The 18,922-nt window shown below is 59.2% G+C and overlaps 1 protein-coding gene and 2 non-coding genes across 3 annotated transcripts in view; 1 reads left to right on the top strand and 2 right to left on the bottom strand.

Annotated features, from left to right (window-relative positions):
- LOC117654507 (putative uncharacterized protein DDB_G0271606) overlaps positions 1-18,922 on the top strand; it is a 77,681-nt gene that overhangs the window by 13,905 nt on the left and 44,854 nt on the right. The window lies entirely within an intron of this gene.
- Trnac-gca lies at positions 7,746-7,817 on the bottom strand. The gene has a single exon. It is a non-coding gene; the product is annotated as a tRNA-Cys (tRNA).
- On the bottom strand, positions 7,901-7,972 carry Trnac-gca. The gene has a single exon. It is a non-coding gene; the product is annotated as a tRNA-Cys (tRNA).

Below are 18,922 nucleotides of genomic sequence, written 5' to 3'. Positions count from 1 at the left end.
AAACTAAAATCAAAAATAAAATAAAAAGTGCAACGCGCCGGCGGACCGTTACGTCTCACGACAAGCCTTACCAAACTGCAACAAACTGCACAGCCTTTATCAAAAACCAATATTTCTTGACGGGAATTGGAAAAATAAAAGCAGGAGGCGAGGCGGCCATTTCTCTTGGGTAATTGCGCCTCGTAACCACTGCTTTTTGGTTATGTTGCACGCTGCGCCTGTTGTTGTTGTTCAAAGTGGTGCACCGCCAAGAAAACAACAACAGCAATGCTAGTAACTTGGGCGTGAACGAAGCCGAGTCACAGTGTGCGCGACACGGATGGACGGACGGTGACGGAGCGCGGAGTGCTGGCGGAGTGTGAAAATTCGCCCTCTGCTGGACGTTGCTGGGAGTGGGCGGCGGTGGAGGGGGAGGGGGGGAGGGGGACGTCGGGGAGGAGGTCTCCACGAATCGTTTCCAGGCACTCAGTCACTCCCTTTTGCCGTAAAATAACGCCCTGCGAAACCCTTCGAATAAACCACTCGGAGCGCATCGAGCAAATAAAAACATGAGACGCATGCGGCTCGGCCGGGCCGGCCGGGCCCCGGGGCTCTGTTGCAAGGCACGGTCCCCGCCGCGGCGCGTCGGCACGCACGGGCCTCCTAGTGTAGCGTAGCGCAGCCTACACTTGCATTTTACGCCGGCTGTCCTACGGAAAAAGGAAGGCAATGGAGATGGGGAAAAAGGGTTCGTTTCAATTTTTGCATGATTTTGTTATCCAACGCGTTGGAAGCTTCGACGTTCAGACCCCATCTCGACTTTCCGTTTCAACTGCACGTTGCTGTGAATCTAAGCTACGCAAAATCCGATCTAACTTACAACAAAAAAGTTTCATAATCATTTGAATTATATTTTTAAATTATATTTTTTGTTGAACTGTTTGCATCGGGCGGCCGAACGCAGCACGCCGCCACGTCACGCGGTTCCGGGACGGCCCCGGTGGCGGTTGGTGGCGGTCTCGCGGGTCTTGTGGGTCTCGGGGGCCGGCAGGCAGCGCATGTATAATGTACTAACAAAGCCCAGGTAGCCGATATCGCCTTGCCGCCTCACCGCCTTGCCACCGCGGAGGTCGCGGGGCCACCACATGTAGACCGCCACCTGCCGAGCCAACAGCCGTCGCTCCGTCTCTCTCGCACGCCCGCGGCCCGCCCCGTGGGGGCGACAGAGACGGAGCGACTCCGTTGCGGAAGCAGTCTGCAGAGCGCGGGCCAAAGTCTGCCTCGCCCCAGTCCGCCGGGCCGGGTAGGCAACCGCCTGGCGGCCTATCGCCAGGGCACTAAATGGGACGCGAACCGAACGTGTGACCCCACCGATGGATTGCTCTTCGAGCGAGGAATCCATTGGCGGGGGTCACACGTTCGGTTCGAGTCCTGTTTATTGACTCTGGAGCTCAAAACGCGTCTAGAGTTTTGGCCGCCTCCACCGGTCTCCTGGCCCACTGTGCGCAGTGTAGGTATACACGCGGCGCATCGGAGCCAACGATAGGGAATAAATGAGGACAATTTTCCTCTACACTCTACAGGCGCGGTGCGGCGCTGCCCGGCGCGGCCGGCGCATTGCTCGGCCAATACCCCCCCCCCCCCCCGTCCCCCCGGTAGCCACTGGTGTGTACACTGTAGGTGAGACGGGGCCGAAAGGGCCGCGTACTCCACCATTTTGGCTTCCTGTCCATCATGCGCATCATTTTAGAAACCAGGTGCACTGCGGAAAAAGTTACAATGGAATCGACTCAAATTCAGTTGACATTCCTAGTGATGTTAAACCGACCAAGGCCCATTCAGCTTACAGTCGACATAACTGAAACCCTTCTGAAATTCAGTCGACTTTTTCGCAGTGAGCCCGAGAAAGCGCGAGAGAGTCTTTAAAAATGTATTGTTTTGGGAAGCGGCCAAAAACTGTGTTGCTATCTGGCTTCCCGCGATAAGCAAAAACAGGCAGTTGTGGTCGCAGACGGCTTGCGAAAACACCCAAGTCTCAGGGGGCGGATCCAGGGACGGGTTCAGTGTGTGTGTGGGTGTGTCAAAAGTTGCCCACCCACAGGGGCCCAGTGCCACTGTTTGCCTGCCTTCAAGGTGGACTTCCCTCGCTGGCTCCGCTCCTGCTGAGTCGCGTCCCGCGCGTTCCGTTCCGCCACCACGGTGGCGGCGTCTCGCCGGCGTCTCTCCGACAGTGTACGTGTTCGAACGCGCTGGCGCCGGCACGGGGCCGCGGCGGGGCCGCCGGTAGCCGGCGGTTAGGCCGCGCGTGCGTGTTGCCGCGTGTTTGTGCCTCCAGCCACAGGGAGCCGCGCCGCCGCGCCGCCGCGCCGTTGGCTAGGAGAGCGGCCCGCACGCCTGGCCAGGGTTTTATGGTGGATATTGTGTTGGCCGGCCTCTGATTTGGATAGCGGAGGAGCGCCTGCCAATCATGTCGTGTGTGCGAGTGTGTGTGTGTGTGTCTGTGTTTGTGTGCGCGCGCCTCTCTCTCTCTCTCTCTCTCTCTCTCTCTCTCTCTCTCTCTCTCCCTCTCTCTGCAGACACCGTTCCAGGAGCACATAACGCCAACTTCCAGAGCAAGCGTCGGCCGGCATCCGCGCACGGCGGGCATTGGTCAAAATAATAAAAATATTCGCCCCACAAAAATTGGCCACTTGATCCGTAATTTGGTGCGACGTGTAACGATCCTCTAAACACGTCACCCGCTGACGTTTAGTGCCGCTGCCGCCGCTGCCGCCGCGCGGACCGTGGCGCGGACCGCGAGGCCGCGCCCCGTCGCCTCGAAGAAAGCCACAAACACGCACGACTACAAAAAAAAGAAAGAAAAACTTGATTTTTATCTGGGATTTGAACGTGGGCCCCTCGTGCACGCATAGAACACCCCGGGTAAATCACGCTCAAAGTTTCCGAGATAAAAAGAAAGACAGCAAGTACCGCTTACGGCCAAGATCAGGGAGTCGGAGGCTGCAGGAGGGGAGGGGGGCATGTCGTAAAAAATGTATAACTCTGAAACTATGTTGAGGTTGAGGTGCAATTTTTCGCCTATAAAAGTAAAGCTATGTTATTAGGTGGACTCGGGTGTGGAAGGAGAGGGGGATGGAGGGGGGAGATTTAGAGTGTGAGGGTGGACCGGCGGAGGGGGGAAATCGGTGGAGGGGTAGGGGAGGGGGTGGCTGCTGTTGCAGCCCTCGCCTGTAATGTATGAAGGGAGCTGGTAATTATGTTGCAGAGGCGCTCTTCAGGATGCTGCTGGACCTGCCTGTCCTTCTGTCTGTGTCTGTCTGCCTGTCCGTCCGCCTGTCTGTCTGCTTTCCGTCCGTCCGTCTGGCTCTCTATGTCTTGGGAATGGCAAGACTAAGTACGGAGACACGGCGGTCCTCTTTTTGCCAAGTGTCGGGTCGGTGGCCGATTCTGAACGGCGCCTGCGTCGCTCCGTCTCTCTCGCACGCCCCCGACGGCCTGCCCGTGGCTCCGGCTGCCGTGCATGTCGCCTCTCCGGGATTCGCGCCTCGGACAAGCTGGACGGTGCGCCCTGGAGCCTGGGGCTTGGAGCTGGGAGCAGTCTGGAGCCTGGAGCCTCGTCGGGCACATGCATTGACAGTTCGTTTACGTTTTCGATAGGAAGGAGCGGTGGCGCCCCCCCCCCCCCTTTCCTCTCTCGCATTGCCTTCCCTCCTGACTTGTGACCGAAAGATGCAAGGTGTAATAAATTGAGTTTGGCAGTTCTCGGATGCAGTCCAAGGTCGGGGGGACCGACACTGCATCGACTCTGCGGAGGGGGAAAAGAGAGAGAGAGAGGGGGGGGGGCTGGCTTTGCATACCAAACTGTCGTCATTATCTCTCTCTTTCTCTCTCTCTTTCCCTCTGCGTACCTGGAAAATATGCATCGAATCTCGGGCGTGCGGTGGCGGGGCGGGGCGGGGCGGGCGGGGCTCAGGCGCGGATTCACCAATGCGACTTGACGGCGACTGCGAGCAACAAAGAAACAACAACAACCACTAGGAGGGACTTTTGTTTCGACTGTTTACATGTGTGCGTGTGTGTGCGTGTGTCCACCTCGCACAACACTTTTCATTATTTTTTTTGTTGCCCTTTCGCTGCTCTTTTGAGGGATTCTATCAAAAATGCTGAAATTCACGTTGTATTTTTCTTTTTGCTGGCCACGTACTACTGCACCACCCATCTTCGAAAAGAGTTATGACAAGTTACGTTTTACTCCAGTTGCCGACACGCAAAACGGCAGCAGCATTGTGTAGGAAAGGCAAACATTACCTAACACCATTGTATCCTAGACCTAGACCTGGTGGACGGTTCGGGGCGCGGGGCGGCGGGGCGCGGCGGGGCGCGGCGCGGCGGTCTGGCTCGAGACAATGCCGATGCACTGCGTCCCGTGCCCCAAAGGCGCCCCGCCCCGCCCCACCAGCTGAGACCACTATCCCCACGCCATGGATGAGTCTGTTACCGGAACAACTCCCAAGCCCAGCATGCTGTGCACAAGCCTCCACTTTTCCTGCTATTTGAAATTTTAGCGGTCGACTCCTGGAGAACGTATTGCGAAGCACAAGTTCTACGTGCAAGGAAAACCTTCAAAAACCGTGTTTTTGTTTTTGTTGTTGTTTTTGGGGTGTCTGTCCAGCCTGGTCGCCGTTCGCGGCCCGGCCCGGTCCACCGGAGCCCTTTCCCACATGCAGTGGGCTGATGCCGAACGGGCATCTGTCTCTCTCGCACCCGTGCGCCACGGTGCGGCACGCCTTGGGCACGCCCCCTGAGTGCGAGTGAGAGAGACGGGGCGACGGCCGCGCTGTCCGGACGCAGCCCGCCGGCTGTCGCCGAGGCCTTCCCGGTGCCGTGGCCGTGGCTGCGACGAGACGCGACGCGGCCCTAAGGCCCTGCAGGCCCTGCAGGCCCCACCGCGGCCCCCGCGGCCCCCGCGGCCCCCGCGGCCCCGGCGCCTCGCTTCTGGGGACGCCTCGCAATCGCAGCAGATATCTGGACAGATAGGCCCCTGGGGACGCCGGCAGCCCCCTCCCCCTCCCTCCCCTCTCTCTCTCTCTCTCTCTCTCTCTCTCTCTCTCTCTCTCTCTCTCTCTCTCTCTCTCTCTCTCTCTCTCTCTCTGCGAGCGCGCACTCGTTCCAGTGCCCTTTCTCGAGTCCGGAGGAAATTTTCGACAGTGATGCTTTCTATCGAGGTTCACGGAAAGGCGGAATCGGGAACGCGATGCGCCTCGGAACCCAACGACAACGCCTTCAGGGAATTCAAGAGCTCTTCAGTTGTTTTTGATTTTAAACCCCTTGCGGCAGCCAAAAACTTTCAAACAAGAATTATAATATTGGGTTTTATCGTGAAGATGAGGTAACGCGGTGACGTTTCAAAGCGGGGAGAAAAAAAACAAGAAAAGTGCAATAAGGGAGTTGTGCGAAAGTTTAAAACGCTGACGGCGTTGCTTCCAGTTCCAGATGAAGCTGTTGTTGTTACTGCTGGGCAGTCATGGGGAAATATGAGGACCTCGACGCATGGGACGGGGAAAGGGGAGGGGGAGGTGACAGGGATCGTCGTTATTTGTACCGGTGAGTCGTCTCTGTCAGTCGTCAGTCATTGACGACAAAAACGGATGTCAGTCTGCCCCCACCTGCGCTACTGCCGCCGCCCCGCCCCGCCCCGCCCCGCCCCACCCCTCCACGGCCAGGTCCCAGCCCGGACCCCCCACTGATTCAATCCATCTCGATCGTCAAAACTCGACTCCGCGCGTGTGTGTGAGTGCCGAGCGCGTGAATGCGTGTGAGTGTGAGTGCGCATGTGTGTGTGAGGGAGACAGGGCAAGGCTTGCTGGGGTGTGGAATCGAACCAGACTCTCCAGTTTATCACGGTTTCATGAATTGGTGAATGCGTGTAAGCCTCTTCTATCAGCCTAACACCCTTCCAATGGCTGCTCCTGGTCCTCTCCAATAGTCTGCAGTGGCCTCTCTCTCTCTCTCTCTCTCTCTCTCTCTCTCTCTCTCTCTCTCTCTCTCTCTCTCTCTCTCTCTCTCTCTCACACTCTCGCCTCTCCAGTGTCCTCGTGGAGAGTCCTCGCGGTGGAGCGCCCCTCCATGCCTCTCCAGGGCCTCCTCAAGAGAGCCCTGCCACGGCCCAGCTCGGCCGGTGAGAACTGCTGGCGACTCAGTCCTTTAGTCCTTTGCCTCTGCTCACAATTCGCAGAAACCGAGCCCTGCAAATAAATCAAGCGGCCAGCTGTACACGTCCGGCCGGCCCTATACCGAGGACTTAGGTTTTGCCACTACATGGGCGTCCCTCCGGCCCTCCCCACTGTCCGCCCCGTCCGCCCAATTCAGCAAAGAGGGCATCAGGAGGACACTCTCCGAACATTGTCCCCTATAAGCGCCACATGCGGAACGGAAAAATTCCACGTGTGTTTTCCAACTATTTTTTTTTTGCGCAGCGTCTCGATTTATAGTGAGGGAGGTACATAGACGTGGCGACAATTTAAGGTAGTTGTCACTGTGTGCGTGCGTGTTGTGTGTGGTGTGTGCGAGTGCGCGCGCGTATGCATCCCCGTGTGTGTATGTGTGCGTGCATGTGTCCGCATTGATCTTCGTGGCGCTTCTGACCGCCGTCGTCGCGGCCGTGTGTACACTGCAAACAACAATTTAATGCGTGGCTAATTTATTTATCCCCCCGCTGCCGTTTTTAGCAGTGCCGGCGACAGCCAGGGGCAGCCCGGCAGCCCACTGACAGCACAAAGCATCCCGGCCGCGCGACGCTCGCTACGCGCCATCCCGACCCAGCCATCCTCCGGGATATGCCGCGCCGTGCCGCGCCGTGCCGCGCCGTGCCGCGCCGTGGTGTGCACTGCGTACCGGGTGCCTACCATTCGTACCATATTATATGCGCCGAGCGTCCGCCCTGGCCGAGCCCTGCCGGACAGCCCGCCGGGGGTAAAACAGTGAAACACCGCGCCGGCGGTTCGTTTTTTTGCTGCTGAATTTGCATCTGGCTGCCTGCGTTCCGTCGCGTTCCGCACAGTGGGCCAGAGTAGACCGGTGGAGGCGGTCAATACTCTTGACGCGTTTTGAGCTCCAGAGTCGCTAAATGGGACTCGAACCGAACGTGTGACCCCACCAAAGGGTTTGCTCTCCGAGCGAGGAATCCATTGGTGGGGCCACACGCTCGGTTCGAGTCCCGTTTAGCGACTCTGGAGCTCAAAACGCCTGGGAGGTAGGCAACGCGTGCGCCGCGCGACACCGCTGTGCCGCGGGGCGGCCCACCCCGCCGCCGTCAGGGGCTCCGGCCGCGCCGGCCTCCGGGATGCGGCCACTTCCCGCTTCACTCGTGCCGTCCCCAAACAGTGTTCACCCTCCAACTCTCTCTCTCTCTCTCTCTCTCTCTCTCTCTCTCTCTCTCTCTCTCTCTCTCTCTCTCTCTCTCTCTCTCTCTCTCTGCCCCGTTTACTGTCATCCTCCCTCTTCCTCTCCCTGCTCCCCTCCCTCCCGGAGTGTGGATGGGATTATTCGGCCGCTTCTTTGAAATGGAAATGGGCGCTGCGCGCTGCTCCGCGCGGGGCTCCATGGCGCGAGCCTCGCCTTGCCACGCGGCGTTCTGATTGGTGAATATCATTTTATTACAATGAGAGCAAAAAGGGTAAAGCCGCTGGCTAAGCCGGCAAGCCTCCGGGTCGCCTGGCCTGTGCCCAGTGGAGGGGGCCCCGGGCATACAGAAAATAAAAAAACGAAGGGGACACCCGGGTTTGAACCGGGGACCTCTCGATCTGCAGTCGAATGCTCTACCACTGAGCTATATCCCCCGATGAAGCACCCCAGTTCAATGCAGCATTTGTAGGCGCGCAGAGGTTACCATTAGGGAAAAGAGACCACTTAGTGAAAAAGAAGGGGACACCCGGGTTTGAACCGGGGACCTCTCGATCTGCAGTCGAATGCTCTACCACTGAGCTATATCCCCGATAACGCTGGCGGCGACCCGTACCCGTATTCGTACTGCGCGAGGGCCCTTGTCGCGCTTGTGTACTGCCCACCGCGCGGAGCTGACGCTGCTGAATGTTGTTCGCGTCAGCTCCCCGCCTCGCCCCGCCACGCCACACCGCTCCGCACTGCCTGTCCGTAGGCCGGCGCCAGCTAGGGGGCCTCACGCTACCGCGGCACCTGTTGCAGCGCTGGGATGCTGACCCCACCCCGCCCCGCCACGCCCCGCCACGCCCCGCCACGCCCCGCCACGCCTCTCAGCCAATCGCAGCGAGTCCAGCCGCCCCACTCCGCAGTCAGCCGTCACGTCACGGTACTGCTCCGACGTGACGCGTGCCAGATCGTGACAAGTCGCCACGCCGCTTGTCACAAAAAAAGATTCGCATTTCTACTTATCTTTGATTTTACGATTTTGTGAGCTTTTGCTCCTATTTACAGGTCCTAACTAAAAGAAACCAACCAGAAGTACATCGGTTTTGTCGGTTTTCTTTCAAAATTAAATTTAAAATAATCCTTAAATTTTTTTTCGCTTTCTCCTGTTTGATTGACCTTTGAGTGGAGTCTATTTTTTCGCGTACTCCTTTATTTTCCGTTCAAAATGCTCGGCGTTGTCCTCGCGGCTGACCCCGCAGTGTGGGCGCGGGCGTGGACCGCCCGGCCGGTAATGGACCCGCTGGCACCGCGACGCGCCGCGGCGGCCCGCTCCGTCTCTCTCGCACTCGCGGGCCGCCCGTCCGGTACGCAGGGGGTGCGAGCGGGTGCGAGAGAGACAGCGCGGCGCGGCTTGAGGCCAACAACGCCTCGCTGACAGACAGAGAAACACGATAATGTGTGCCGCGGCGCCGAAATCGCAAGTGAAACCCACAATATGAATGACCGATGGGGGAGGGGAGGGGGTGAACAGAAATATCGTTCATTACACGCGAAACCCACTTCATCCCCGTATTAGCCCCACACAGTGGGCCAGAGGACCGGTGGAGGCGGCCAATGCTCTGGACGCGTTTTGAGCTCCAGAGTCGCTAAGTGGGACTCGAACCGAAAGTGTGACCCCACCAATGGAATCCTCGTTCGGAGAGCAATCCATTGGTGGGGTCACACGTTCGGTTCGAGTCCCATTTAGCGACTCTGGAGCTCAAAACGCGTCTAGAGGTTTGGCCGCCTCCACCGGTCTTCTGGCCCACTGTGCCCCGGGAGTAATGGATCGCGTCGACGGCCTCGATGCGTCTCGCTGTCTGACCACTGCAACAGTGTCGTGGCACTGTGTCGCGGCACTGACAGTCACAGTGTAGCGTCGCATCGTCGGAAACAGATACCCGGCGGGGTACAGTGTAGTGACGTACGTGACAGCGCTGGGCGTGGATCGAAACCTCTGAAGGCCGGCTCGAATCGACAGACGCATCACCGGACATGCCCCGACTGGCTCGCCCCGGTCGCGGGGGTCATCTTGCAGTGCGCAGCGCAGAACGCAAAGATCCAGGGTTCGAATACTCATCCTTTCCGTCGCCCTTTTTGAAGTGGAAATTTAAAAACACTACATCGGAAGGCGTGGAAATTTTAAAAAATGTACCTGACCAAAGGGAAATCCAACGGGAAATTGAGGGAATGACAGCGTTCGCCCTGCAGATTACTATCGTTGGGACACATCGCCTTGTCAAGTGTCGCTTTGGATTCGGTCGTGGGTGGGGCGAGGCTGGCGGCTTGGCTGGCCGCCTGGCGCCTTTTCGGGTTGGCCCTGCCCGCCCTGCCCTGCGTCGCCTGCGCGTACGGACGATCCGTGTGAAGAATGTGTTATGACAGCACGCGTCTCTCTCTCTCTCTCTCTCTCTCTCTCTCTTCTCTCTCTCTCTCTCTCTCTCTCTCTCTCTCTCTCTCTGACTACACCTTCCCTGAGCACGCCGCTGACTTATAGACAAGGCGTTGTCCCCTCGTGTCCCAGCAGCGGGCTGCTCCCGAAACGGTGGTATCGCTCCGTCCCTCTCGCACTCATTGGGGGTCCCGTGGCGGTGCGAGAGAGACGGAGCGACTCTGGTCGGAATGAGTCTGCAGCCGCCGCCCCGCCCAGAGCCGAACCAGAAAAAAGAAATCCGCTCAAGTCGGCCGCGGAGCCGTTGGGGTTACGACAGTACAACCGCAGTCCACGGCCGCAAAACGAAAGAAAAATTTTGAAACACCGCTCGATTCTTTTGGCCGGTTTATTCAAAACCACGTGCAACGCAAAAGGCTGGCAAATCGGTTCCCAAAATAAGTGCTCCCCGATTACAACAAAAATAATTGATTACTTCCTAGCGAGATACTGATAATTGCTCTAACTGTTGTGTCTGTCTGCCTGTCTGTCTGTCTGTCTGTCTGTCTGTCTGTCTGTCTGTCTGTCTGTCTGTCTGTCTGTCTGTCTGTCTGTCTGTCTGTCTGTCTGTCTGTCTGTCTGTCTGTCTGTGTGTCTGGGCGGTGACTCAGCCAGCGAATAATCCCCGTGCAGAGCGCCTCGTTGCAACGCGTATCACCAGCTAGGCGTCGTCCTCTTCTCGGTTTTGGCGCGCGATTATGAATCAGAGTTTTTGGCGCGCTGCTGTTCTCTTGGCAGTGTCGGAGTACAAAGGTTGGAGCCACCACGCGCACACACTGGCGCCCGTCCAGAAACTTTGGGGAAATGCCTCCGTTGTGAGGGACGGCACGGGGCCGCCCGGTCGCGCCACGCGGGGTGCTTGCCAAATCAACAGGTATGCGGCGGGTCCGGGTTCAAGTACCGCCGGCGCCATCAATTTTTTTAACTTTTTCTTTTTGAGGGCTCTGGATTTTTCAAGCCTAGCGATGGGTAGAGTCCCTTTCCTGGAACGGTGCCCTCGACTTCCGGGCAGTCATTTGGATGCGTCGCGGGGAAGGGAAGGGGAAGGGAAGGGGAAGGGAAGGGGAAGGGAAGGGGTAGGGCGTGGCGCTCTCGCCGCTCTCGCCGCTCGCCCACATCCACGCCGCCACGCCGCCCGTGCGCCCCCCAAGTGTCCCGTCTCGTCTCCGCCGTGCCCGCCATGTCGCCGAAGTCGACCCGAAAGCTCCGGAGCGTTCGGAAGGCGGGCCGATCATCGTCATCACGCTCGAAAACTCAAAACGCCGGGCGGTATGAATTATTGATAAGGCCCAGTGGATGCCGCCGTCGACGGCGTGCCGCGGGAATGGACCGATTTCAGCTTCGCCACTGCAACGTGGAAAGCTCAAACCTGTCGCCGGTTCCCGAGGCCCCAACAAACCCCCGGGGTCTTGGGGCCCCCTAGGAGGGGAAGGATTTGGGGAAACCGCAAATTAAACCGGAAAAAAAGTTTCGAGGAGGAGAAACTGTGCATTTACCCGGGAAATGGGCGGCCTCGGGATACTGAAGGCCTACGGGAAAGGGGGGCACGGAAACCCAAAAAAAAACAACCACCCCACAGGCAACATGGGTTTTCCCGGGTCGAGGTTTTGGAAAAGGGCGGAACGGGGGCGGAACCCCACCCACCCACCCAACCCCAAAAACAAACACCACAAATTAAAACCGGGGCAGGTCCAAAAACCCCGTTTGAAACCCCTTTTTAAAGGCGACTTGGATTCGTTTCTTGACGTCCAGGAATAATGTTAATAAATACATACCAATTTTATTTTGAATCCCTGGTGTGCCCCCCTTTAAAAATCCAACTCCAGACTCCAGGCTCCAAAGGGCTCCATTATCCAACCGTTCCCTGACAGCCCAGACTCCATTCAGTACCCATAATTTTAGTAACCCTCCCGTATCCGTTTTATCCCCCTGATCCACTCTAGACATCCTTACCCAAAAACCCCCGCACCATCCCCTCCTCACCCCCCTGCCCCCTCACCCGACTCCGGGTTTACTTCCAAAAAACACCCCCCCTCCCCCTCCTTTCCCAACCTCCTCTCCCTTCACACCCGCACCCCCGGGCCCCACCAAAACCCCCTTATTTCCAAAAAACCATTTCCCGGGGATTCCCAAGCACCTTTAAACCCTTTTACATCCTGCCCCTCACCCACACCTCCACCAAGACACCACTCATCACCGGCATTCCTTCGCCTAACCCCCTTCCCTCCATGGCTCCTTCTTTCCTTGACACCCCGCCCGAATGTCGTTGGACGGAGTGGAGTCGCCCGGAGTCAGGGAGATGTATGGACGAGTATGGATGTGACTGGATGTCAGGGTAGGAGGGGAAATGGATGAATTTGGATGTCTGGAAGAAAATGGACCGACTTGGATGTGAAATCCGATCTCCAACCACATCCAAGTTCTACCAGGGTACTGTGACCCGCAACAGTTGGGCAGGGCGAGGACGTCGGGCTCACCATGATGCCAATCACTGGGACACACGCGCGCGCGCGCACGCACACACACACACACACACACACACACACACACACACACGGAACGCAACATGGGTAATTTGACATGGGCGGATAACAGAAACAGAGTTTGGAAATGGATCGGACGGACGGACACACACACACACACACACACACACACACACACACACACACACACACACACACAATGGCTGATGCACCGAGCTTCACGCGTCCAAGCCACACCCTGTTTGAAACAGTTTGGACGCCCCGGTGAATATCCGCCGTTTCTCTTGCCAACCATCCGTTGCAAAAAAAATTGAAAATTGTTAAATAAAAATAACAAGCTATTTAAAATCAATGTAAAATATGCGCTGGTGTGACACTGGTGTGACTCCATTGACTCCATTGACTCCAGTGTCTCCAGTGTCTCCAGTGTATCCAGTGACTCCAGTGACTCCAGTGACTCAGTGACTCTAGTGACTCCAGTGACTCAGTGACTCAGTGACTCTAGTGACTCCAGTGACTCAGTGACTCCAGTGACTGCAGTGACTCCAACGGCGTCTGGAGACATTCCTGGAGCGGCCGACCCCGCGCCGGCCAAGCCGTGGCCCAAGCCGTGGCCCCGCCCCGCTGGCCGCGCGCTACAGCCGGGCTGTACTCGGGGATTACTGTCATTACAGCCGCCCAGACGGGGCTGGCGGGCTGGCGGCCGGCGGGGCTGGCAGGGCTGGCGGCCGAGGACTCCTCTGCCCGGTACAGCACGCGGCGCGACCCGCGACCCCGCCGAGCAAGCCGCCGAGTGAGTGTCCCTCAGACCGATTTCCCGCGGCCATTCAACGCGACGCTGGACCTGGTTGTGACACTTCCGGTGCTGGCGGGGCTGGCGGGGCTGGCAGGGCTGGCAGGGCTGGCAGCCCAGCCCGGACAGACGGGCTGGCAGGCAGCCGGCGATTTGGCTGCCGCGCTACCGCGTGCCGCTACCGATGGCGCGTCCGCGTCGTCTCTCGACGACCCGCACGCAGCCCCCGGAGACATGCAGCTGGCTCTCTACCAGATAAGTTACCTGGCCGAGAGGCGAGACAACAGGTACTCGGGGTGCTTCGGGTACCTTCGGCTACCTCCGGGCTTGTAGGGCAAGCCGCTCGCCACGCCCCGCCCCGCTCCGCCAAGGCACGGCTAAAAAGAGAGGGACCGAAGGGTATCGAACCCTGGATCTCTGGGCTTCAAGACGGATTCGCTGACCGCTACGCCACGGGTCCCGATGAAAGCGGCGGCGGGAATCACGAGCGCGGTAAATGGAAGCACGAGGACGAGTCTGGGCGTCGCACTGCCTTAGCACTGCCTGGCCCTGGGCACTGCCACTGCAGGCGTTATGCCGCCTCCAATCAACGCGCTGTGCCCCCGCCCCGCCCCGCCCCGCCCCCGCCCCGCCCGCCTCACCCGTCAAGCAGCAGCGCGTTGCGATTCGCCGCTCATTGTCCTCCCTGATGCTGTTTCCGACTCGCGGACGCAGCGTTTTCGGAATGACCGCCACACTGCTAGTGACAGGCAGACTGCTTCTTTCGCAGCAGTCGGACTTTCTTCTCTGCACCGCCTTCTCCAGGGCCTGCCCGGGGCTCCAGGCGGCTCCAGCCTCAGGGACACCGCCGCCGCGGCCTCCGCCAACGTGCAGCAGGTTATCCAGATCCAGATCTCCTATCCGGCACATCCATACCGACCAGAAAAGTCTTCCCCGGGGCTTCCCTCCGCGCTCATCCTCCACACTGGAAAAAATTGCCGGACAAAATAGAGGTTGCCATTTTTATCGCAGGATCGCTTAAACTGCAACCAGCGGAAAAGTACTTCACGCAATCAAGCTGGAAAATCGCAACCCTCTTCAGCGCTTTCCGCAAAAGATCTGCAAAATCTCCCCCCACGGCCTTGGCGACGATTCCAGGGCCTTGGGCCTCCTCCTCCCCCTTCCAGCACCGCCTCCAGCGCCTCCAGCGTGCAACTAACTCACTATAGGCGCGCCCCGATTGGCTCGGCTCGGCACGGCCTGGCACGGCGCGGCTCGGCTCGGCTCGGCTCGGCAGTGCGGAGTGCCACCGGAGTGCCGCCGACTGGACGCAAGTTGCTCTTCCATCTAATTGTTTCGATTCCGAGAATCGCGTTCGTTTCACAGGTTCCCTTTTCCATTGCGCTTTCCATCAACTGGAGCGCGGCGCGCCGCAAAGTAGTTGTTGTTGTTGTTTCTGCCGCTCTTGCTGTTGTTGTTGTCCTTGCCGCTTTTGCACAACACCCTGTGACTGTACACCGGCGGCAGCGCATCAAGGTTGCAGCCAGCCCGAGCCAAGTGCATAATAATATATTTGGTTAACGGCGGACTTCCGAGACAACCAGTGAAATTTAATGGGAGCGCGGCCCGGGTTCGACTCCCCCACCCGGCGGTGTCTTTTTCCCCAGCCCGCTCGGCCCACGCCGCGTCGCCCCGGCGGTGCAGGTGACAAAATCATTCACGATTAACGTCGACGTGCGCAACGTGTTTATGTTGCCGCGAGTCAAAACGCAGTGACTCTTAACGAACATCGGGATGAGGGAGTGCGGTGTAAATGTGTGGTGACACGGCCAGGGCGGGGCGGGGCGGGGCGGGGCGGGGCGGGGTGGGGCGGAGGGCTCTAAAACGATGAGGGATGGCCCTGGCGGCGGCCGAGTGACCCCGCCGGCGACGTACGCTAGCGCCGCTAACGCGCCGAAATCCTCTTCTATACGAGTCCCGCAAACCTTCCTTGACCCTCTGCCAAGGTGCTCGCCCTGTCTCTCTCGCACGCGGACGGCGCGTGAGAGTGCGAGAGAGACAGAGCGACGGACCGCTTCACGCGCGCGGGGGGTCGTCCCGCTCGCTCGTCCTGCGAATAGCGGCCATCCTTATTCGCCCGCAGAATGCGACTATTGGCAGCGGCACTGCAAATAAGGAATAACACCACTGCATTCTGCGAGGCCGCACACCGCAGGCACACCGCAGGCACACTGCAAGCCGGCCAGGGCTGAGGGCGCTGCCTGGGCGCTGCCTGGGTCACGACGCCGCTTGGAGTACGCCCGGCGCGGCGAGGCGCGGCGGCTACCCTCCGACAAACAGTGCGCTTTTTCCAAACTTTAAAGAACTCCCACTTGGCAGTGTAGTGTCCGGTTCGGCAGTGTGCTGCTGAATGAGAGGCCAGGGACTGGCCGTCGCAGCCTCCGACGGACCGCCGTGTCGGGCGATTCAGAGTGGACCGCTCTGTCGCTCTGTCTCTCTCGCACCCTTAGAGAGAGCCTCATGAGGGCGAGAGAGACAGAGCGACGGAAACGACTCTCGGAATCAGTCTGCTGCGACGATCGGGATCAGTCGAACACCGACGGAGTAGCAAAGTGCGAAGGTGCCATGTCGGGGTCCTGGCGCGGTGCCTGCTCCGTCTGCTACCGTCCTGCTTCGCCCCCCCCCCCTCCCCTCACACCGCCCCTCCCCCTCCCCTCCCCCTCCCCTCCCCCACGCCTCACGGCGCGCACCACGCCTGGTACCTGCCGGGTGCTCAGGTACTTACATGCACCTACTCTCACGCGCCGGCCGACGCCGCAGCACACACATACACACACACGAGACGGGCGCGCAACACACACACACACACACACACACACACAGACGAAGACATACACACGCAAGAGGTGGCCTGCCAGTGTGGCGGTGCGGTACAGGGACCGGCGCGGCTTGGAAGTAACGGAGGCGTTTTGAAACGAAAAATAGTTTTCATTCCTGTCCTCTCTCGGGTCCTCTCCTTTACTTATTCTTCTATCGCACTTGCAGACAGACAGGCATCCGTTCATCTCGCAATTGAAATCCAACTTACAGACACATTGCGGGCCGGGTGCTTCGCGGCGGTGGTCTGGAGGTCTGGCCGCTCTGTCTCTCTCGCACCCCTTCGGCACGCCGGGCCCGCCCCGCGAGTGCGAGAGAGACGGGCGTCGCGCGCGTCGCGTGCGTTGCGTGCGCCGGGCCGTGACTCCGTGACACGCGCTGTCTGCCACCGCAAAGGCCCCGGTGGATGTGGATATGAATAAGTGTCTCGTCTTTCGCGGGGCTGCCGCGTGGTTCGGTTCGGCCCGGCCGGTTATGACGGCCAGCCCTCGTCACACGCCATTAGGACAATATTATACGCGTCGTTTCGGCGGCGCAGACCTGCAGCCCGCAGCGTCCCAGGCGTCTGTCTCTCTCGCACTCGCAGGGTGCCCAAGGGGCGCGAGGGAGACAGAGCGACGGAGTTGGTTCGGAATCGACCTGCAGCCGGGGCGGCAGCTGCGGGAATTCCTCCATGTCTGTGTGTGTGCTGCGCCCCTACTCTGTGGTGTGCGTGTGTGTGTGTGTGTGTGTAAATGTGTGTGAGTGTGCATCGCACTCTCGCGCTGCCAAAAGAAAGCTCCATATGCGCAAAAGATTTTCCTTGCATCTTTGCGTCCCTCAAGTGTAAAGGGATGGGTTGGAAAAAAAATACACGTTGAAGATTTACCGGCAGGTAAAATGGGGATCAGCTGACGTACTGCTCACATTGCCAGACAAATCGAGAGGAGTGAGGCCCTGTGAAGTTGCTCAGTATCCGCACATCTTTGCAAAGTGCGAGTTCCTGTGCACGAGCGCCTGCGGACTGTGGGATAGGCCGACCTGCAACACAGGCGAGTGTTGCGGGCCGGCCTACCTCGTCCCTCGCAGGCGTCAAGATGGCCACATGCTGCTACAATGTTTAATTATTGTTTCGAAATTTCGCAAGCCAATTTTTTTGCGGTGTCTACGCCGCCGCCAGCTCGCCCCGCGACACACACAGTCTGCCTCTCGCACCCATGCGGAACGCTCCAGGAGTGCGACAGAGGCAGGGCCAGCCGGCAGAGCGTCCCGACCGCACTACCGTCCGGGACCACGCCGCCTGCGTCGCCTGCGTTGCCGGCCCGGCCCCTAACTGCATTTTCGGCCATGTACGATAAAGTGACCCCGTGCGTGCTCGGCCCGCTCGGCCCCGCTCGGCCCGTGTTGGTTTCTTTCGAGTGTATTTGCCGGGCCCGCTGCTACTACAGCTGTCGCGCCCCTGCTGCGCCGCGCCACGCCGCGCCACGCCACGCCACGCCACGCCACGCCACGCCGCGTCGTCGCCGTCGCGCTTAATGGCAGGCCTATCGCAAATTGAAGGTATCGATACGCGAAAGGGGCTTGTAGTGCGGCGGCCAGCCTCGGCCAGCCTCGGCCACGGCGCCTTTTTCGCGCGCCGCGTGCTGCGGCGCCGCGCCGTTTCGTTTCACAACGCTCGAAAAATCTGTGTCATTCTATTCTCCGCGCACAAACGCCAGCGCCACCGCAGCGACACGCTGCTCCGTTGGTGGTTTGACCGCCATTTCATTACTTTTCAGAACTCAGCGGGTTTGAGAATAATTGTGTGTGTGTGTGTGTGTGTGTGTGTGTGTGTGTGTGTGTCTGTCTGTCTGTCTGTCTGCGTGCGTGTGAGTGTGTGTGCGTGGCAGTACCGCGGTGGACGACGACGACGGTCTGAAACAGACTTTAGTGAAGATAAATAATACGCCCTGGACCTGATCTCGCTGCTGACACCTGACGTGGTCTTACGCATGTAAACGCGTGCACACACACACAGACACACACAAGCGCGCACACATACACGTGTAGATGGCTGCTGCGCGGTACAGCAGGTGGGCTGACTTGGTGTGGCTTATCGGCAAAGTGCCTGGAGGTGGAGACGGAGGAGGGGGGAGGGGGGCGTCAACGAAAGTCCAGTCTGTCGATATACACGCTTATCGCCGCAGTGCGTCCAAGTCACCCACAGCGTCGCATTTTCGTTTTGTTTTTGGCCGAAAACGCGCGGAACGTTTCACAGACACTTATCGGGCAGCGATTTGGTGGCGGTAGTGCCCCAGTCCGTGATGCACCGTGCCGCCATTGGGCGAACGGTCGGCGGGGTGCTTCCGGACGGCGTCGCTCTGTCTCTCTCGCGCCCCCACGGGCCGCCCCGCTAGTGCGAGAGAGACAGAGCGCTGTTCCGAACGGGCCTGCCTGTCGGCCTGCCGGTCGGCCACGGCGGCGCGCTCTTTGTCGGCTCCGGACTCGGACAGTCGGACCCGCAGTATCACCAGGGCTCATCTCCCTGGCCAGCCCGCCAGCCCTCGGACCGGTCCACCTTACTCCTCTGTCTGTCCGTCCGTCCGTCCGTCTGTCTCTCCGGAAAACGCGCGGGGCAACTAGAGTCACACCGGGTCCTTGCCCGCGAACATTCCTGCCCAACGTTTTCACTATAGGGCTGCCCGTCCACAAGCAACGACACAAAAATATTATTTCAAGAGGCCGACAAAAAATTGTACCGAACGTACCAAACAGATTTTGTCACATCGGGACTTATAGATGTGCACAGACACACATTCAGACAGACAGACAGACAGACAGACAGACAGACAGACAGACAGACAGACAGACAGACAGACAGACAGACAGACAGACAGACAGACAGGACGGAGCGCGTGCGCGACACGGAGAGCTTTTAAGGCAGTTTGATTATTGTGTCCATCGCCGTGCTGGGCGTGCCGGCGTGGGGCAGCGCGT

This window comes from Thrips palmi, unplaced genomic scaffold, assembly GCF_012932325.1.
Source record: "Thrips palmi isolate BJ-2018 unplaced genomic scaffold, TpBJ-2018v1 HiC_scaffold_10, whole genome shotgun sequence".
In the NCBI taxonomy this organism is placed as follows: domain Eukaryota; kingdom Metazoa; phylum Arthropoda; class Insecta; order Thysanoptera; family Thripidae; genus Thrips; species Thrips palmi.
This window is presented reverse-complemented; position numbering and strand designations above follow the sequence as displayed.